Genomic DNA, 20,634 nt, shown 5'->3' with positions numbered 1-20,634 from the left:
TGTATCTGTAAATTACATCTTCGATCATTATATTTGATAGATGATTAGTTATTTTTATAAGATGGAATTCTGTAGATTTACACAATGGCTTGGAAAGTGTTATGGTGGTTTGCACAGCTCGATCCCGATAATCTGCCTGTCTAAAGGTGCAGCCGGTCAACCCATGAACGAGGAGCGGGTAAAACAGTCGTTCATGCAGGCAGGTCAATTATCATTTCTGGGCAGCAGATCGTGCTATCTGAACAGAGGCCTGCTGCCCAGAAACTGAATGAGGACGAACGTTCGCAGAAGCGATCACTCATTTTCATACTGCGATGTGAACGAGTAGCCAGTTGCCAGGAAGGAACGTTTCTTTCCCGATAATCGGCTTCTCCTCGACATGTAAACCCGCCATTAGGCTCCCCTGACAGATATGGAGCCCATAATGAGACCTTTCAGAAATATACAGATAAGGAACACAAGAAGCTGTATTGTGTGTGGATGAATTCATTCCATGTGACTGGAATATACTGGGTTGCGACTTTCTCATCTGCAAAAATCCCCAAACAGTTTTTACGCAGAGTAGTTCCTGAATGACGTTAAGTACAAGAGGTGTAGGTCGGTATATTAAGGGACTGTGCAACGAGGAAATGCAAATTACAACCAGCAGCCTGTACCGTCTGTCATTATAGTAACAGCATCTCCACCCACTAATATCTTCAGGAAACCAGCTTATGGCACGCTAACGCTCCAGTTACATGCAGCCATCAGGCACACAATTCCTTCCCCGACAACTGCCTGCTCATTAGTGGAGGTGAAGCAGTGCATTTCCATGCGGCAATCACCTCCACACTATGAGGGCTCATGCACACGAACATATTTTCTTTCCATGTCCATTCCCTTTTTTTTGCGGACCGTATGCGGAACCATTCATTTCAGCAAGTCCACAAAAAAACGGAAGTTACTACGTGTGCATCCGGTTTCCGTATGTCCGTATTTCCATTCTGCAAAATAATAGAACATGTCCTATTATTGTCTACATTACGGACAAGGATAGGACTGTCATATTAGTGGCCAGCTGTTCCGTTCTGCAAAATACAGAATGCACACGGATGTCATCCGTATTTTTTGCCGATCCATTTTTTGCAGACCACAAAATACATACGTTCGTGTGCATGGGCACTGAGGACGAGCGATGGCCACTAGTCTTCATAGAGCTACATTGATCGGGGCAGCGGAGTGCTGTTTAGAGGGCACGATCTGCTGTCCAGAAAGGATAATATAGGTGTCCGCATGAACGACTGTTTTACCTAATGAACAAGCTTTTCGCTCATTCATCGGGTGATCTTTGGCACCTTTAGACAGGCCGTTTTTTTCAGGAACGTGCAGTCATAGGAACGATTGTCCCCGATAATATGCCCGAAAATCAGGTTAACATGCAGAAGATCTTTCCAAGTGTCCGTGCGGATTCCTGCGCGTTTCAGCACCAAAAGTCGCAATACATAATTGCGGTTTTTGGTGCAGATCTGATTAGATTTTTGACCGTTCCATTGAAAGGGGTGAAATCCGCACAAAAGATCCGCAAACATAATTAATATGTTGCAGATGAGTGCTTCTGTAACATCCCAGAATATGTCACTAAACTCTGTTTCCCTGCTACATCATGTCAGGTGCATATTTATTGTCATCTGGTGTAATTTAACTTTGCATTCTTCATTATATGTATTTTTCAGGCCTGTTTTATATATTTTGCTGTAATTTCCATGTACACCAGCAGATGGCAGCAATGTGTTTAGTTCAGTTTAGCATATCTAGACTGGAATAGTACATTCCAATCCCCCTCTTTATGGAGGTGTGGAATGTTCCCACTTTCTGCCTCATGGAGAGGAAAGAAAGTTCTAGTTAGTGTACCAGCCCCTCTGCTTGGGCAAGGCTGTGTTGGTAGGAGCTCCCAGAAACAGGGATCCCAACCTAGGATCCAGCCTCAGCTGAGGCCAAGGATCACTCTTCCCAGTCTGAGCCCTTCAGCCTCGACTGTGGACAAGCAAGCAACACCTCCAGAACTACAGATCTCCAGGAAGAATCATTCCCTGCGAGCAGTCCTGTGAGTACTTATCCAGAGTCCAGGAGAAGCCAAATACCTCCTCAGCTAGTCAGGCCCACACTAAGCAGAAGACAGAGCAGAAGATAGATACCTGCCAGATTCACTAGGCATATGATGAGAAGCAGAATACATATTGATTCCTGCCACAAATTGCCAATACCTGCTGGGACCTAAAGACTAAAGCTGTAATTCGTTTGGATTTCTGTTGCCATCCCTCCAGTAAAGACAAGTTGCATTATACTTCAAGTCGGGATCTCATTCCTCCTACTGACAACACTCATTTTATTGCAAGTGAGCCAGGATCCAGGAGTCCAGCCGTACCCAGGTAGGAGACAACGTTGACACCATACCTACTACACAGAGACATTATCCCCCTCTGGCATTCCTCACCTGATACGTGAGTTATTACATCTTAAAGGGCCCTGCTACAGTACCTGCGCAAGCTGCAATTGGCGTCACGAACTAGATATCCTGACCCACTGCATAGCTGACCCACTGTACCAGTGTCCTGCTCATTGCACTTCCACGAGGGGTCAATATCTGCATGGAAAAAAGAAGCAAAGTCTACATGATTTTTTTTTTATCTCATTCACTTTGCTGATACTGTATTAATCTGCGTTTTTTATACACGGAAATCCGCATCATGTGCATGTAGCCTAAGAGACATGCCAAACAGCAACATTATTAACCCTTTAACAACGTCATATTTGGATTGGGAGCCATAACTATTTCATTCGAGTCACATGAGGGTTTTTGTTTTGAGGGAAGAGCTATGCTTTTAATGGTATAATTTTGGGGCAGATACAGCGTATATAAATGGTGGTCATTTAACCCCTCAGATGCCACAGTCAATAGCAACTGCAGAATCTGTGGGGTTAGACAGAGAAGGGGACACCCTCTGTCCACTGATTGGTGTACCTGAAGCAAAATTGCGGGGCTCTGATCGGTTTCTAGCTATGACAGCCCGGGACCTTGCAGTCTATGGTTCAATCAGAAGATCGCATGTAAGGTTTGAGAAGTATAAAAAACATAAAAGTATTTAAAATTCAAATCAGCCTTCTTCTCCAAATTTACACAAAAAAATTGCAGTCTATGGTACAGTCAATCAGAAGATCGCTTGTACAAGTAAAATATGTTAAAAAAGTTTTGAAAAGTATAAAAAAATATAAAAGTATACAAAATTCAAATAACCCTGCTTTTCCAAGTTAATAAAAAATAAGAAGAAGAATTAGCATTACTGCGTCTGAAAATGTCCACACAGATGTAAGCGCTCATTGCTTTTCCCTTTATAAGATGCAGTGCATCTTATAAAGGGAATATTAGTGAGCGCTTCCATAATGGAAGCACTCACAAGTCTGCAGGAGGAGGGCGAGAGAAGCGCTGTGAGCGCTGTACAGTACTTACCCCTCCTCCTGCTCGCTCTTCTCAGGTCTCGCGCTGCTGTGTCCTGGCTGCCTGCAGCGTCAGGACGTACAGAGAGCACTCTGACCTGACGCTGCAGGAGGTCAGGTGACTGCAGCGCCGGCCCTGAGAAGAGAAGACAGCCAGAACAGGGAGAGTGGCGACAGGAGAGGTAAGTGACTTTATTATTTTACAATCTGAGGTATGATATGGAGGTTTAATGGGGCGGTCTGGAGAGGTCTAATGGGGGTCTGGAGCGGTCTATGGGGGGGTCAGGAGGTCTGACTGGGGGGGTCAGGAGGTCTGACTGGGGGGTCTGAAGTGGTCTAATGAGGGTCTGACTGGGGGGTCTGGAGGTCTAATGGGGGTTTGGAGGTCTAATGGGGGTCTGGAGGTCTGACTGGGGGGGTCTAGAGGTCTAATGGGGGTCTGGAGGTCTAATGGGGATGTGATTGGGGGTCTGGAGGTCTAATGGGGGGTCTAGAGGTCTAATGGGGGTCTGACTGTGGGGTCTGGAGGCCTGACTGGTGTGTCTGAAGGCCTGACTGGGGGGTCTGATTGGGGGTCTGGAGGTCTAATGGGGGTCTGACTGGGGGTCTAGAGGTCTAATGGGGGTCTGGAGGTCTAATGGGGATCTGATTTGGGGTCTGGAGGTCTAATCTGAGGTCTGATATGTGGGTCTGGAGGTCTAATGGGGGTCTGGTCTGAGGTCTGATATGTGGGTCTGGAGGTCTAATGGGGGTCTTATATGGGGGTCTTATCTGAGGTCTGATATTGGGTCGGGGTCTTACATGGAGGTCTAATGGGGGTCTGATCTGAGGTCTAAAACTGAGGTCTTATATGGGGTCTGACATAGAGGTCTAAAGAGGGTTTGGTCTGAGATTGGGGGGATCTCATTTAGGGTTTTATATGGGGGTCTGATCTGAAAGGAAGGTGTTTTTTTTATTTTATTACTAGCGCACAATATAAAGGGGTGTTTTTGTACTGACGCACTATCTGTGTGGTACCAGTATTTTCAGGGGGGCTGTTTCTGCAGGAAAGTATTGGGGGCACAGCGGACACAGTATTGGGGGTGGAAGGATGGGGTGTTGAGAAGGTGGGAGGATGATGGAAAAGTAGGAAAGTAAGATGTCTCTTTGTTAAACTCTGCAGAGATGAGGCGCGGTTGAAAGAAGTCCCCATGGCGGTCTGGTCTAACAGGAGACGAAGAGGAAAGAGAATATCTACATCAGAGAAGAGAAGTCATTGGATGGAAGAGGTACATATGTGGGGCTGTATGACCCTGTATGTTCTGTAGCGCTGTATGTAATGTTTTCCAAGTATGTCTTTAAAGGGGTTGTCCACTTTATTTTTCGTACGAGCGCTGCCTTCTCTGCTCTGTTTACCTGCTCATCAATGCAAATGCTACGGCGAGCAGGTGAACATTACAGAGAAAGCAGCTCTCATATAAGCGCGGCCCTCTCTTCAAACAGCTGGGGGCTGGGGACACAGAGGGCATTACTACTATGGAGGGGCACAGAGGGCATTACTAATGTAAAGGGGGCACAATGGGCATTTCTACTATGGAGGGGGCACAGAGCCAGAGGGCATTACTACAATGAAGGGGACACAGTGGGCATTATTACTGTGAAGGAGGCACAGTGGGTATTATTACTGTGAAAGGGGCACAATGGGCATTATTACTGTGAAGGGGGCACAATGGGCATTAATACTTTGACGGGTGCACAATGGGGATTTCTACTATGGAGGGGGCACAGAGGGCATTACTAGCACAATGGGCATTATTGGGAAGCACGATGGCTCAGTGGTTAGCACTGGTGCCTTGCAGCGCTGGGGTCCTAGGTTCGAATTTGAACATCTGCATGGAGTTTGTATGTTCTCCCCATGTTTGCGTGGGTTTCCTCTGGGTACTCCAGTTTCCTTCCACACTCCAAAGACATACTGATAGGGACCTTAGATTATAAGCTCCACTGGGGACAGCCTGATGCTAATGTCTGAAAAAGTGCTGCGGAATATAGTAGCGCTATATAAGTGCATAAAATAAATAAATAATAAAAATATTACTGTGATGGGCATTATTACTGTGAAGAGGACACAATGGGCATTATTACTGTGAGGGGGCACAATGTGGGCATAACTACTGTGAGAGGGCACAATGTGGGCATAACTACTGTGAGGAGGCACACATCTGTACAAAACTACTGTGAAGGTTGTACAATGAGGGCAATACTACTGTGAGGGGGTAGACATTTTTTTAAAGTATTGGGGAAGGGGGCCAAAAAAAGGAACCACCTCGGGTGCCAAACACCCTAGGCACGCCACTGAGCTGCTCCCCTCAAAAAATATGTACTCCAAAATGGGACTTATAGAAACTACAGCTTGTCCCGCAAAAAATAAAAAAAGAGCCTGTATACAGCTCTGAAGAGTTACAGCTGTCAGAATATGGGGATGCAAAACTTAGTAGTAAAACATGGTAGAAACTACCGTATCTATAAGATGCACCTGCCCATAAGACACAACCAGGTTTTAAAGGGAAAGGATAAGAAAAATAATAATCATCAGACCTCAGATCAGACTCCCAGTGTTGATAAGAACCCCAATCAGACTCCCAATAATTCTTAGACTCCCAGTGTGTCTCAGACCTCAGATCAGACCCCCAATCAAAACCGCAGTGTTGATGAGACCCCCAGTGATTCTCACACTTCATATCAGACAAATAATAAAAAATAAAAAAATAAACTCACCTCTTCTGCCCCGGACACTGCCGACACTCGGGTGATCATCTTCCTGCTGTACTATACCCCGAAGTCCCAGGGCGTGAGGTTACAGAACACGCTGATGTTCTCACGCTGTGAGCAGGTGACAGCACAGCGTGCGGAGCAGGCATATGAAGACAAGGGAGCGGTGAGTACAGAGCCACCACAGGCAGCACTGTATTCACCTCTCCCCTGTCCTGCTGTAGTAATGACTGTTACGACCAGAGGATGTGGATCCTCTGTGTCAGCTAATAGAGGACTGGTAATTATTCCAATATTGCTGACTGCTGACTCTCTGAGTCAGGACCCTGGTGTCTGCACCAGTTACCCAGTCGTCCTGATGGGCATTGGTGAAATGTCGCAGGAAGCTGACCAATATTTGGTTCATGCGTTCCACCTGGCCGTTAGACTGTGGATGATAGGTCCAAAGAGACATTCAGAGATTCACATAAAGATCTCCAGAACCGGGAGGTGAATTGTACTCCTCTATCTGAAACGATATGGAGAGAATATCCATGAAGGCGGAAGATATGTAAAATGAATAGCTCAGCCAGACGAGGAGCAGATGGCAGACCTGGAAGCGGAATAAAGTGTGATATCTTAGAAAAATGGTCAACGACAATACAAATGACTGTACAGCCCTCGGAGACAGGTAAATCGGTTATAAAGTCCATACTAATATGCTGCCAGGGGACCTCAGGTACCGGTAGTGGCAATAATAAACCTGCAGGTTTCAGTCTGGGAGACTTATTCTGGGCACACAAGGTACAGGAAGCCACAAAGTCTCTAATATCCACGGTTATGAATGCCCACCAGTAATGACTGGAGATGAGATTCAAAGTCCCCCGTTGACCTTGGTGGCCAGCAATCTTGGATGCATGCCCCCACCATAAAACCTTCCTTTGTTTAGATTCTGGAACAAATATCTTACGTGCGGGAACCTTGGACAGGTTGACTGGAGCCACTGGGACTACTTTAGTTGGTTCAATGATGAACTGGGGTTCGTCTTCTGAATCTGTGATTTCAAAGGACATGGAGAGAGCGTCCGCTTTGATATTTTTGTCAGCGGACCGAAAATGCAGTTGAAAATGAAATCGGGCAAAGAAGAAAGACCAACGATCCTGATGAGGATTGAGTCGTTGAGCTGTCTGCAAATAGGTCAGGTTCTTATGATCGGTGTTAATTATGACCGGTAGGCTAGAACCTTCCAGTAGATATCGCCGTTCGTCTAGAGCCGAATTAATTGCTAGGAGTTCCCTGTCCCCAATAGAATAGTTTTTTTTGGCAGTGGAAAATAACTTAGAAAAAAACCCACAAAGAGACATATGACCTGAGACTTTTTTTGTGACAGGACCGCCCTGGCTCCCACGGAGGATGCGTCCACCTCCAATAAGAACTGTTTGTTGGGTTCTGGGTGTCTAAACACTGGAGCTGAAAAAAAGGCTTGCTTGAGGGAGGAAAATGCCTACTCTGCTTCAGGGGACCATTGTTTATGTCTGGCACCCTTCTTGGTCAGACCGGAAATAGGAGATGTCAGGATAGAAAAATTATGGATGAATTGTAGTAATTGGCAAAACCTAAGAACCTTTGTATTGCCTTCAGGCCGGAGTCAGTTGAGCACTGCTGCCACCTTTCCAGGATCCATTTTGAGACCATGATCTGAGATGATGTACCCCAGGAAGGGGAGGGACGACTTTTCAAAGACACACTTTTCCAACTTAGCGTACAGACGATTCTCTCGTAAGCATTGTAAGACAATCTCCACATACCTGTGATGAGTTCTGATGTCTCTAGAAAAAATAAGAATATCATCCAAATAGACAACAACACAAGAATAGAGCAGATCTCGAAAAATATCATTGACAAACTCCTGGAAGACAGGCATTACTGAGTCCGAAGGGCATCACGAGGTATTCATAGTGGCCATCCCTGGTATTAAAAGCTGTCTTCCATTCGTCACCCTCACAAATACATATTAAATTATATGCCCCCCGCAAGTCCAGCTTAGAGAAGATCCGAGCCCCACGGAGTCTATTAAATAATTCACGGTAAAAAGGGTATTTATTCTTGATGGTGATCCTATTCAGAACACGGTAGACCAGGGGCGAAGAGACCATCTTTCTTTTTCACAAAAAAGAATCCTGCCCCTGCGGGTGAAATAGACTTCCTGATGAAACCCCTCTCAAGGTTCTCCTTAATGTAATCTGCTGTAGCCTGCGATTTAGCAGGAGACAGAGGATAAACACGATCCTGAGGACGAGATGTCCCAGGTAGTAAATCAATTGGGCAGTCATAGGGGCGATGGGGTGGTAGTATCTCAGCCTTTTTTTTATCGAACACATCCGCAAAGGAATGATAGACCACCGGCAAGGCCTCCATGGTTTTTAGGGAGGGATATAGAGACCCTTTGTTGAATAGAACAAGCACTTGATTTGGCACAGCTGTTCCCATTGAAGAACCTCTCCAGAGCTCCACTCGATTACTGGATTGTGCATCCTAAGCCAGGGCAACCCCAGCAAAAGAGAATGGGATAGTTCCGGGAGCACATATAGAGAAATCTTTTCAACATGTAACCACCCCACCCGCAGTTCCAATGGCTCAGTGATGAACCGCACTGGATCCGTCAGTACTTGTCCACTAACGGCAGTCCCCAGCAGGGGATTTTTAAGCAGGCGTACAGGAATGTGGTATTGACTCACCATAGCTTGGTGTATGAAGTTCCCCGCAGACCCGGAATCCAAGGATGTGGATATGGAGACCTTTATGCCCCCAAGAACCAGAGTCTAGGGCCGCCTCTCCCAAAGATCCTAAGCATTGGAGTTTCCCGACTTCTGGGGACAGTTGCAGACATGGTGACCCGGACAATCACAGTAGAGGCAGAGTCAAGAAGACATGCAAAGACGACGTTGCTCATCCGAGAGCCGAGTGGAATTTACCTGCATGGGTTAAGGATCCGAAAAGGAGGTGCGTAATGGAGGCTCAGACATATTAGACTTAAACAGGTGTTGTGGATATCTTTTTTCCCGACGGACCTCCCGAGCTCGCTCAGAAAACCGTATGTCGATTTTAATAGTCAGAGAGATTAGAGACTCAAGGGAGGTAGGCACATCACGTCCTGCAAATTCGTCCTTAATAAGTCCAGACAAACCTTCCCAAAAGGCCGCCACCAAAGCCTCCTCATTCCACAAAACTTCAGACGCTAAGGTGCGGAACTGAATCGCAATATTGGCCCACCGACCAGCTTCCTTGACGGACGTGCAGCAGCGGGGAGGCCGCAGAAGAAGCTCGACCTGGCTTCTCAAACACCCTCTTAAAAGAGTCCATAAATAGTGCCACATTACTGGTGATAGGGCCAGATCTCTCCCATATTGGATTCGTCCCAGGCCAGAGCCTCACCCTTGAGATGAGAGATAATGAACGCCACTTTAGTTCGGTGATGAGGAAGCAGTTCAAAGTGAATTGTACACTGGTTAAGAATCCCGCGACAGGTTTTCGGGTTGCCGCTGTAACAGGGCGGAGCAGATAATCGTGGTCCGGAAAAGCTTGGCTGCGCTACAGCCGCAACAGGGACAGCAGGAGCAGTAGGAGCCTGTGCAGACTGTGCTGTAGAAAGGGAGTCCAGGCGAGCAGCTACATGCTGCAAGTAATTTATTACTTGTTTCTGGGTGGTACGCTGTTGTTCAAGTTCCTGTAGTAGTTCAGACATTCCTGGTTTACAGCCAGCAGGATCCATGGCCCAAGCGTACTGTTACGACCAGAGGATGTGGATCCTCTGTGTCAGCTAATAGAGGACTGGGAATTAGTCCAGTATGGCTGACTGCTGACTCTCAGAGTCAGGACCCTGGTGTCTGCACCAGTTACCCAGAATGCAGCTACCTGCAGTAGTGTGAACAGAGTCCAACAAAGGCAGAGTAAAGGAACAGATGGTTTTTACTGGCAGACAGTATTCAAAAGCCACTTGACAGATACAGGCAACACAAAGTTCAGAGCAATACAGCGTGCAGATGTAAGCGGTCTCGTTGTCAGGCAGTGCAGGGTCTGGATCCGGGCAGACTTACAGGAGGCGATGGGCAGATGCATAGTCAGACAGTGCAGAGGTCTATAATCCAGGTGATCCAATAAACAGACGGCAGGTCAGAATCCAGGAAATCCAATGAACAGACACAGTGGGACGCTTCAGCGGGAGTCAAGAGGTACAGCAACCACGCTTGGGCAGTTCATAATGAGTAAAGCTGCCTTAAATACAAATGGTCCTACCTCTGGGTAGGGACGGTAATCAGGTACCAGCTGCTTACTCCTATAAGAAAGGGAGAGGTGCGCGCGCGTGCTATAGCGCATCAGATGACACCTGGCAGTGAGGACGGATGCGGCGGTATGCTGGTGGGCGCCTGCGTCTCCTACACGGTAAGCCAGCACTGGGACCCATGGTGCTGCGATGTGCAGACAGCGATCTGCCACCCTGCGGTGGGGACACAGACCCCATACTGACAATGACCTTTTCATTTGGACCATTTCCAAACATATATACAGTATTTTTCTCACCATAAGATGCACTGAGATTGGTCTCAGCACATAGTGTAAAAACAAAACCCCAAAAACATGGCATTTACCAATACATGCAATAGCAAATTAAATGATGCCATTAAAAATACACATTTCCCATGAAAAATTTACCTTCATATGGCTTCTATGTGAATAGAAAATGTTATGGCTCTTGGAAGGTAGAAAGCAAAAAAACAAAAACAAAAACTGGCTGTGTCCTTAAAGGGGTTATCCCATGATTATTGTAAAAAATCAGGCATCATATAGTACATGACAATCACACTCTTTTAAAGCAAGAACCAGGGGCATGTCCTTTCTGCTGCAGCTCAAGGGGAGTGTCCATTCTCCTGCATCTCGCTCCCTATCACAGCTCAGGAAGCAGTTAAAGGAAGAAATGGAGGCTAGTTTCACACCTCCAGTGTGAGTTCTGTCTATCGTTCCAGCAGACAATGCCAGGAATCGTCTGGACACAAACCTCAGTGTGCAGCGGTTTGTGTCCGGTCGATCCTCTGCATTGTCTGCCCGAATGTGGGTGGATCTCCGCTGGACCCCGTTATATTTAATGCGGCTGGCGGACATTCCATCCTTCTTACCATGAACAGCCCGCTGGAATTAACACAGCAGGTGTGAAATTAGCCTGACCATGTGCGGCCTTCTCAGCGAGCCGGTGAGCCGATACATTTTATTGAATAACTCAGTGGCTATACAAAAATTTGAATTACAGGGAGTGCAGAATTATTAGGCAAATGAGTATTTTGACCACATCATCCTCTTTATGCATGTTGTCTTACTCCAAGCTGTATAGGCTCGAAAGCCTACTACCAATTAAGCATATTAGGTGATGTGCATCTCTGTAATGAGAAGGGGTGTGGTCTAATGACATCAACACCCTATATCAGGTGTGCATAATTATTAGGCAACTTCCTTTCCTTTGGCAAAATGGGTCAAAAGAAGGACTTGACAGGCTCAGAAAAGTCAAAAATAGTGAGATATCTTGCAGAGGGATGCAGCACTCTTAAAATTGCAAAGCTTCTGAAGCGTGATCATCGAACAATCAAGCGTTTCATTCAAAATAGTCAACAGGGTCGCAAGAAGCGTGTGGAAAAACCAAGGCGCAAAATAACTGCCCATGAACTGAGAAAAGTCAAGCGTGCAGCTGCCAAGATGCCACTTGCCACCAGTTTGGCCATATTTCAGAGCTGCAACATCACTGGAGTTCCCAAAAGCACAAGGTGTGCAATACTCAGAGACATGGCCAAGGTAAGAAAGGCTGAAAGACGACCACCACTGAACAAGACATGTAGTGTCCCACTAGGTAGGAGTGGGCACTACACAAGGGTCAATTGGGTAGCGTGTTACTTCTACTCACAAGGGACAGTGATATTGTATTGATCTATGCATTTAATGTAAATTACTGTGTGTTTTACATGCAATGTTTTCCCTGTCATATGTTTATCAGGCCTAGTGGGGTGTAATTTAGCCTCCCAGACACTAGAGGGAGATAGGGAGCCCCTAGTATAAATGTCCAGGCCTAGACAGGGAGGGGTCAGTCTGTGTAGTCAGGAGTCTGTGGAGACAGAAGTGAGAAGGCACCAGCCCGAGATATGCTGAGGGCCTCCTCCTGACATGCAGCTGGACAGTCCTGGTTTCTAGCTGCACCAAGGGGCTAGATGAAGTACAGCCTGCTTGGAGACCGAGTGTATTCCAGGGGACTAGAGGAGTCACCTCGTCAGCCTGACGCTCCTGAGGCTAAGGATAGCTCAGTTGAGATACCCCTGTAGTAGGACAGCACCTCCTGGGAGAAAACCTGCAGTTACCCTCAAGTCAAGCAGAGACAGTGTCATCAGCACAGATAAATAATCTAATGGGCAGAGGAACTATAAAGTAGTAAAGCAAGAATCCATACGAGAGGAAGATATGTTTACCAAGGATTTAAGCCAGCATTCAGGCATCCGGGCCTTGGGATAGAAAGCCAGACAGGAGTTCTAAAAGAACAGTGTACACTATTTCTGAGGAAAGGTACAACCTGATTCTGAGTGTATTGTGGATTTACCCTCTGAATATCTTGCACCGAATTATACCTGCCAGTATTTGTATTGAGGCCTGCTTGGGAAGTACTTGATATAAGGAACTGCATTACCATCTTGATGTATATAGTTGGACTGTTAAGTAAAGCAACGTTTGGTTCACTATACCACCTGTGTACCTCACTTATTCCAACTATAAACCGGTGTGCCACCGTCACAGGCACTGGCGTCACGAACCTTAAAGGGACCTTGCCCCAGGCACTCAAAATACCCGTAACATCCAGGGCACCTCATCCACCATCAGGCCTGGTCCCTACATACAGAGTGTGCCCCAGAGGAACCGTGTCTACCTCTCCTTCACTGCCACATGCCTGCCCAGGGTTCTCCAATACAGTGAGCAACCCTCGATTGCCCATAACCGTGACCTCACTTCGCTATACCCTGCAGGTCTGGCGTGTTGCAGACACACAAGCTGAAACGTCAAGACTGGGCCAAGAAATATCTCAAGACTGATTTTTCTAAGGTTTTATGGACTGATGAAATGAGAGTGAGTCTTGATGGGCCAGATGGATGGGCCCGTGGCTGGATTGGTAAAGGGCAGAGAGCTCCAGTCCGACTCAGACGCCAGCAAGGTGGAGGTGGAGTACTGGTTTGGGCTGGTATCATCAAAGATGAGCTTATGGGGCCTTTTCGGGTTGAGGATGGAGTCAAGCTCAACTCCCAGTCCTACTGCCAGTTTCTGGAAGACACCTTCTTCAAGCAGTGGTACAGGAAGAAGTCTGCATCCTTCAAGAAAAACATGATTTTCATGCAGGACAATGCTCCATCACACGCGTCCAAGTACTCCACAGCGTGGCTGGCAAGAAAGGGTATAAAAGAAGAAAAACTAATGACATGCCCTCCTTGTTCACCTGATCTGAACCCCATTGAGAACCTGTGGTCCATCATCAAATGTGAGATTTACAAGGAGGGAAAACAGTACACCTCTCTGAACAGTGTCTGGGAGGCTGTGGTTGCTGCTGCACGCAATGTGGATGGTGAACAGATCAAAACACTGACAGAATCCATGGATGGCAGGCTTTTGAGTGTCCTTGCAAAGAAAGGTGGCTATATTGGTCACTGATTTGTTTTTTTGTTTTTGAATGTCAGAAATGTATATTTGTGAATGTTGAGATGTTATATTGGTTTCACTGGTAAAAATAAATAATTGAAATGGGTATATATTTGTTTTTTGTTAAGTTGCCTAATAATTATGCACAGTAATAGTCACCTGCACACACAGATATCCCCCTAAAATAGCTAAAACTAAAAACAAACTAAAAACTACTTCCAAAAATATTCAGCTTTGATATTAATGAGTTTTTTGGGTTCATTGAGAACATGGTTGTTGTTCAATAATAAAATTAATCCTCAAAAATACAACTTGCCTAATAATTCTGCACTCCCTGTACATGCAATTACAAAATCAGATCCAGGTGCTGGTTTGAAAACTGTATATTATTTTTCATAGGACAATCCCTTTAAGGGATTGATTGCATACCTTGTGGTATACATTACCGTATTTTTCGCCCGATAAGACACACCGGCCCATAAAAGATGGATAATAAGAAAAAAATATTTTCCATTACACCTCAGGTCAGACCTGCAATCAGACCCCCAATGTTAATCTGACCTCAGCTCCCAGCCCAATCAGACCCCCAATGTTAATCAGACCTCATATCAGACCCCCAGTGCCTCAGATCAGCCCCCCATGTCAGCCATCGTGCCCCCATGTCAGCCATCATGCCCCCCATGTCAGCCATCATGCCCCCCCATGTCAGCCATCAGCCCCCCATGTCAGCCATCATGCCCTCCATGTCAGCCATCGTGCCCCCCATGTCAGCCATCATGCCCCCCCATGTCAGCCATCATGCCCCCCCATGTCAGCCATCATGCCACCCCATGTCAGCCATCAGCCCCCCATGTCAGCCATCATGCCCTCCATGTCAGCCATCATGCCCCCCCATGTCCTCCATCATGCCCCCCCATGTCCGCCATCATGCCCCCCCATGTCCGCCATCATGCCCCCCCATGTCAGCCATCAGCGCAAATAAAATAAAAAAAATAACTTACCTCTCCTGCTCCTGGACGTCGCCGCTCCTCACTACCAGCGCTCTCTCTCTTCTTCCTGGTTCTCGGCTGTCAGCTGTGAAGGCTGCGCACAGTGAGGTCACATGGTGCGCAGCCCTACACAGCAGACAGGAAGCGGAAGACCAGGAAGCGGTGAGTACAGATCCTTCACTTTGTTTACAAATCTGGGACAGAGCAATAGAACAATAGAAAAAAAGGATTATTTTCCATCATCCACTGACTGTGATGTAAAAAACAAACCCTTTCTGCCATGTATCTGTTATTTTTGGCAGAAAACAAAATCCTGCAGACAAAAATAGTGGAAACCTACTGGAGCGAACACTAACAGGGAATAATTAATGCTCAAAAGACCCTATTAAATAAAAATGGGGATTAAAAAAGACATTTTTTCCATGTTTCTCTTCTTAAGACTGAGCAGAAACTGTTCTGCTGATCACATAATTACAATAATACCAAAATGTTGGTAGTTTTTTTTTTGTTTACTACTTCTGTACAATAAAAGCACTTTAAAAATAACTTACTGTTGTCAGCGGGTGTAGAACCCCTGTGTCAACCAATCAGTTTGACTTTGGGCTAAACCTAAGAGTGTTATCCTGGCAGTTCTATGGTTTTCACCATTTAACCCCTATACAGTTATGTGGACTGCAGGGTAGCCACCAAGCTGATACCTACTGGAGTAGTTCAGGTACGGTTGAGAGCTGACCCACTAGGGTCAAGAGATACCAGTGTGCAGCACCAAAGGGACAGGCAAACTCATAGTTAGTAACAGGCTGAGGTCAGGGCAGGCAGAGTACTTGCAAATCTGAGAAACAGGAGCAGGCAGCAAAGGGTCTAAACAGTAACCAGGCACAGGTCAAGTCAGGCAGCAATGAAGAATATCTAAAATAGACACAAAGACACTGGAGTCCCGGCCTGCTGCTGGAGATTTGCACCTATGACTGACCGAGGGTGAGTGGAGAGGCACCCGTACCTGACTGAAGCAGGCTGAGGCTTGTAACAGTGAAGTCTTTGTCTCCCGCCAGATCTAAAAAAAAGTTACTATAAGTACAGTCAGCTGTCAGAACTCAAGAGGAGACACGTACTGGAAAAGGGTTTCTTACTTGCTGGCTATAGACAATGAAAAACGGAGTCCTCTTGGAGCACTCACTGACATGATTATTATACGAGAACTCTGCCCAGAGGAGCAAGGTGACCCAATTGTCGCAGGTAGTTGACCAAGACCTAGATGATACACTTCACCTGTCCACTGGTTTGTGGGTGATAGGCAGAGGAAAAGTCCAGCTCCACATCCAGAAGCTTGCAGATAGCTCTTCAAACTATGTTCCACAAAAAGTTTAGTTAATTGATTGGATAAGGAGAGATCAGACAGAGGGATGAAATGAGCCATCTTTGAAAATCAACCACCTGCCAGATTACTGTGAATGCAGATAAGAAATGCAAATCTGTGATGAAATCCATGGCGATATGCTGCCATTGAATTTTGGGCACAGGCAATGGAAGGCTAGATGGTTTTTGTCTCAGAATTTTATTCTGGGAACAGGTAGGGCATGCGACAAAATCTTGAACGGACTTCCGGTTCCGGCGCTAGCATGTGAAGACGCTGGTGATTGCCGCTCCGTCCCACCGCCGAGAATATCTGCTAATAGCGACCAGCTGGGAGTGGTGAGAGGGCTGCTTCAGACGAAGTGGAGCCCCGACAGGTGTATGGAGCGTTACCTGCTGAGAAGCGGACAGAAAGCTTTCCCCCAGACGGCGGCCGACGCTGAAAGCGCAAGTGGGACCTGTCTCAAGATGGTGCCGTTCCCTCCCCCCTCGCCGAAGCCCGCGTCTCCTGAGGAGCAGGATCCTCAGATAGTTAACTCACAGTTGGATCTGTTTGAAACCTCGGGTAAGGCGATCGATGTTAAAACTTTGGCTATTGAAGTGGCGAAACAACTAGCCCCCGATATTATAGCCTCTCTTTCTACCACCCTGCAAGCTGCGCTAAATAAGCTGAAGGAGGAGGTGGACTTACAGGACCATAGGGTGTCTGAGGTGGAACAACGGGTGGCCTGCATGGAGGAGGAGGCGACAGACACCGCACAGAGGATGCGGGATCTTTACCAACTTGCTGAGAAACTGAATGACCGCGTTGAGGACCTTGAAAATAGGTCCAGACGCAGTAATCTGCGATTGGTCGGGGTGCCTGAATCGGTGCCGGTGGCAGAACTTCGCCTGAGTTTTTGAAACAGAATTGCCTCAGGCCCTGGGGCTCCAGGGCGGAAGACGGAAGGTGGAAAGAGCCCACAGAGTGGGTCCCTGGAGGGATCAAGGTTCGTCTGTTAACGCCAGAGCAGACCAAAGGCCTAGGCAGGCGATTTGCAAGTATTTGGACTACTCCGATAAGGAGGACATTTTGAGGGCTTATCGAGCACGACGGGAGCCGTTAATATTGAGAGGAACTAAGGTCCTACTTTTTGCCGATTACTCTGCAGAAGTGGCGCGCAAGCGGAGGGCTTTTGGGCCTGTCTGTTCTAACCTTTACAAAAATGGAACCAGATTTCAGTTAGCGTATCCTGCTATCTTACGGATACAGTTGTCGGATGGTGGCGCTAAACAGTTCACGGATCCAGGGGAGGCGGAAGAATTTATGCGAAATCAAGCGGATTGTGGACCGGGAGCTGTTGATATTGCGGAGGACCGTCAAGTCTCTTCCATGCGGCAGGGAGCTTCTGGGTGGCGTCGTGTGCACCAGGTTTCCTCGTCTCTTCCACAGAGGATGAATAAGATGCCTAAATCTTCAGGAGCAAAGTTCGCACGGCAGACGGGTGGACTGTGATATTAATGTCAGGTTATGTTCCAAATGTTGGGTCCTATCTTCATGGCTTTGGGGGAGGGGGGTGGGAGTTTTTTCTTTTCTTTTTTCCGCTATGACAGAAGTATCTACTGTGACTTTTATAACGCCGGGTGACTCTGGTCAATATCGGCTAATGGGCGGTGGTAGTGAGCGTCTAATGCTAGAAAAAAGGGAGTTCTACAACTAATTGTGGTGTCTAAAGTATGTGGTTCGATTTAGTTTACTTATATTGCTTAGCCATAGTTCCTAGGTGGCTTATTTTTTTATGTTCTAGGGCAATCTGTGAGCAATCAATGTATGACAAGGAATGGAGTGCTGTCGGGCTGGGAGGCAGTGCTTCTTTGGATATTATTCAAACTGTGATAGTACAGGGGGGAGGGGTTCCCTGTCGTCAGGTGGGTCTTACGTAACTAATCCATTTATGAGAATAATCTCGTGGAATGTAAAGGGATTGAAATCCCCCAATAAGCGTATGAAAATCCTGAGGCACTTGCGCAGGTTGAAGGCAGATATTGCCTTGTTGCAGGAGACCCACCTGTCGACGGCGGACTTCAACAGGATGAAGAAGTTGTGGGTTGGGGAGGTATATGGCTCTGCGGCGGTTGAAAGAAAAGCAGGCGTCTTAATCTTGATTGGTCGTCACTTGTCACATACTGTTCATTCGGTGACAACAGATGATGCAGGAAGGGTGATACGTTTGCACATTTCGGGCCTGTTTGGGGACATTAGCCTTTATAATATCTATGCACCCAACACGGGCCAGAAAGCCTTCTTTGACTCTTTATGCACCAGGTTGTTGCAGGATACGCATGGTGTGAAAGTATTAGGGGGGGATTTTAATGCCGTAATGAACCAACGTGAGGACAGGAGGACTGCAAGTGATATCTGTCGTCATAATTCTCTGGGGGACTTTGCCGAGTCGTTGTCCCTTAGGGATATGTGGAGGGTCGCTAATCCTCAAGGTCGGGAATTTACTCATTATTCTCATGCGCACAAGAGTTGGTCCAGAATCGATTACCTGTTTGTATCAGCAGCTATGGTGCATAGAGTGACTGATATTGTTATAGGGGATATGGTAATATCGGATCACTCACCTCTCCTAATGGATGTCAGGGAAGTGTATAATGGGGGAGGGGAATATATATGGCGGTTTCCTAATTATTTAGGTGAAGGATGCTGAGTTTGTAAAATTATTGAAAGGATGGTGGATGGAATTTGTTGATGACAATGGGCAGCATGTGAATGATCCGATATTATTCTGGGAAACGGCTAAAGTGGTCTTGAGGGGCAGGTTGATGGCATATGTGTCCTCCATTAGGAAAATAGCCAGGAGTCAGTATGAGAAGGCGAGCGCAGGTTTAAGGGAAGCATATAGTAACTTTCTCTTGGCCCAGACCCAGACTGCTAAAGAACGCTGGATCTCAGCTAAGAGAGACTTCGATTAATGGGCAGAGAAGATAGAGATCTCAAAGAGGTCTCAGTTGGAGGCCAGGTTGCACAGATTTGGCAATAAGTCAGGGAAGCTACTAGCTTCTTTAGCTAAAGGTAGGCGCCCTCTGAATCATATTCAGGCGGTGAGGAAAGGAGATGGGACCAGGGAGCACAGACCACAACAGATCAATAAACTGTTTGAGAGTTATATGGAAGCATTTTATCAAAACACAGGAGATAGGGTGGAAGAGGGGAGGGCTTTTTTGGAGCGTATGTCCTTACCAACTTTGACAGCTGCGCAGCTGGATGGGTTGAATGCCCCTTTGACGGCAGTGGAGGTTCAGGCGACTATAAAATCCTTTCCTTCTGGTAAAGCCCCAGGACCGGACGGGTATACGGCGGACTTTTACAAAGCATTGGATGCTCAGGTAGTGCCTTATTTGACGTCCCTATATTCTTCTATGGTGGAGGGGACTCCGTTGTCGGAGCATATGAACACGGCGCATATAACATTGCTTCATAAATCAGGGAAAGATCCGGAGGAATTGGCGTCTTATAGACCAATTTCCCTGATCAACCATGACATTAAGATCATATCAAAATTGCTTGCCAATAGGTTGGCTGCGGTTCTTCCCTCTTTGATCTCCCCTGCACAGGTTGGTTTTATTAAAGGTAGGGCGGCTGTCACCAATTTGAGAAAAGTGTTGTTAGCTCTTTCTGTGGCTGGCAAGGAGGAATACCGGGGGCGGGACCCAGCCATCCTCACTTTAGATACGGAAAAGGCTTTTGATAGCATTAATTGGGGATGGCTGGGCCTAGCTTTGGATTCGGCGGGCATTACAGGATTGTTTCGCACTCTATTAGATGGGTTGTATTTAGGTCCAAAGGCAAGGGTGTGTACAGGGGGTTTTGTGTCAGATTCTTTTTTGTTGAAGAGGGGAACTAGGCAGGGTTGCCCCTTGTCTCCTCTCCTGTTTGATTTGGCTATCGAGCCATTGTCCAGATGGCTAGACTCAGGAGATTTCTTTGAGGGGTTGGGGGTGGGCAAGAAACAGCTGCGTACGGCGTTGTTCGCTGATGATATCTTGCTTTTCTTGTCTGACCCTCAAAGGGATGTGGGGAGGATTATGGAGGCATTAGAGGAGTTCGGCCTTCTCTCAGGGTTGAGGATAAATAAATCAAAAAGCGAGATACTATTTTTAAAGGGTGGGGGGCAGAGGGAAAGATGTGATCAGTTGGGGGGTATACCTATCGCTCGGTCTTATATAACTTACTTGGGGATTAAAGTGGGGATTACTCCCGAGTCTATATATAGACTTAACTATGGCCCATTACTTACTAAGATAGTTCAAGAATTGCGTAGGTGGCATGATCTGCCGCTGTCATTGCTGGGGCGTAATCATCTTATTAAAATGATGTCAGTTTCTA

The sequence above is a fragment of the Bufo gargarizans genome, chromosome 2 (genome assembly GCF_014858855.1).
Source record: "Bufo gargarizans isolate SCDJY-AF-19 chromosome 2, ASM1485885v1, whole genome shotgun sequence".
Classification (NCBI taxonomy): domain Eukaryota; kingdom Metazoa; phylum Chordata; class Amphibia; order Anura; family Bufonidae; genus Bufo; species Bufo gargarizans.
The sequence above is the reverse complement of the archived record's forward strand: the minus strand, read 5'-3'. Positions refer to the sequence as shown.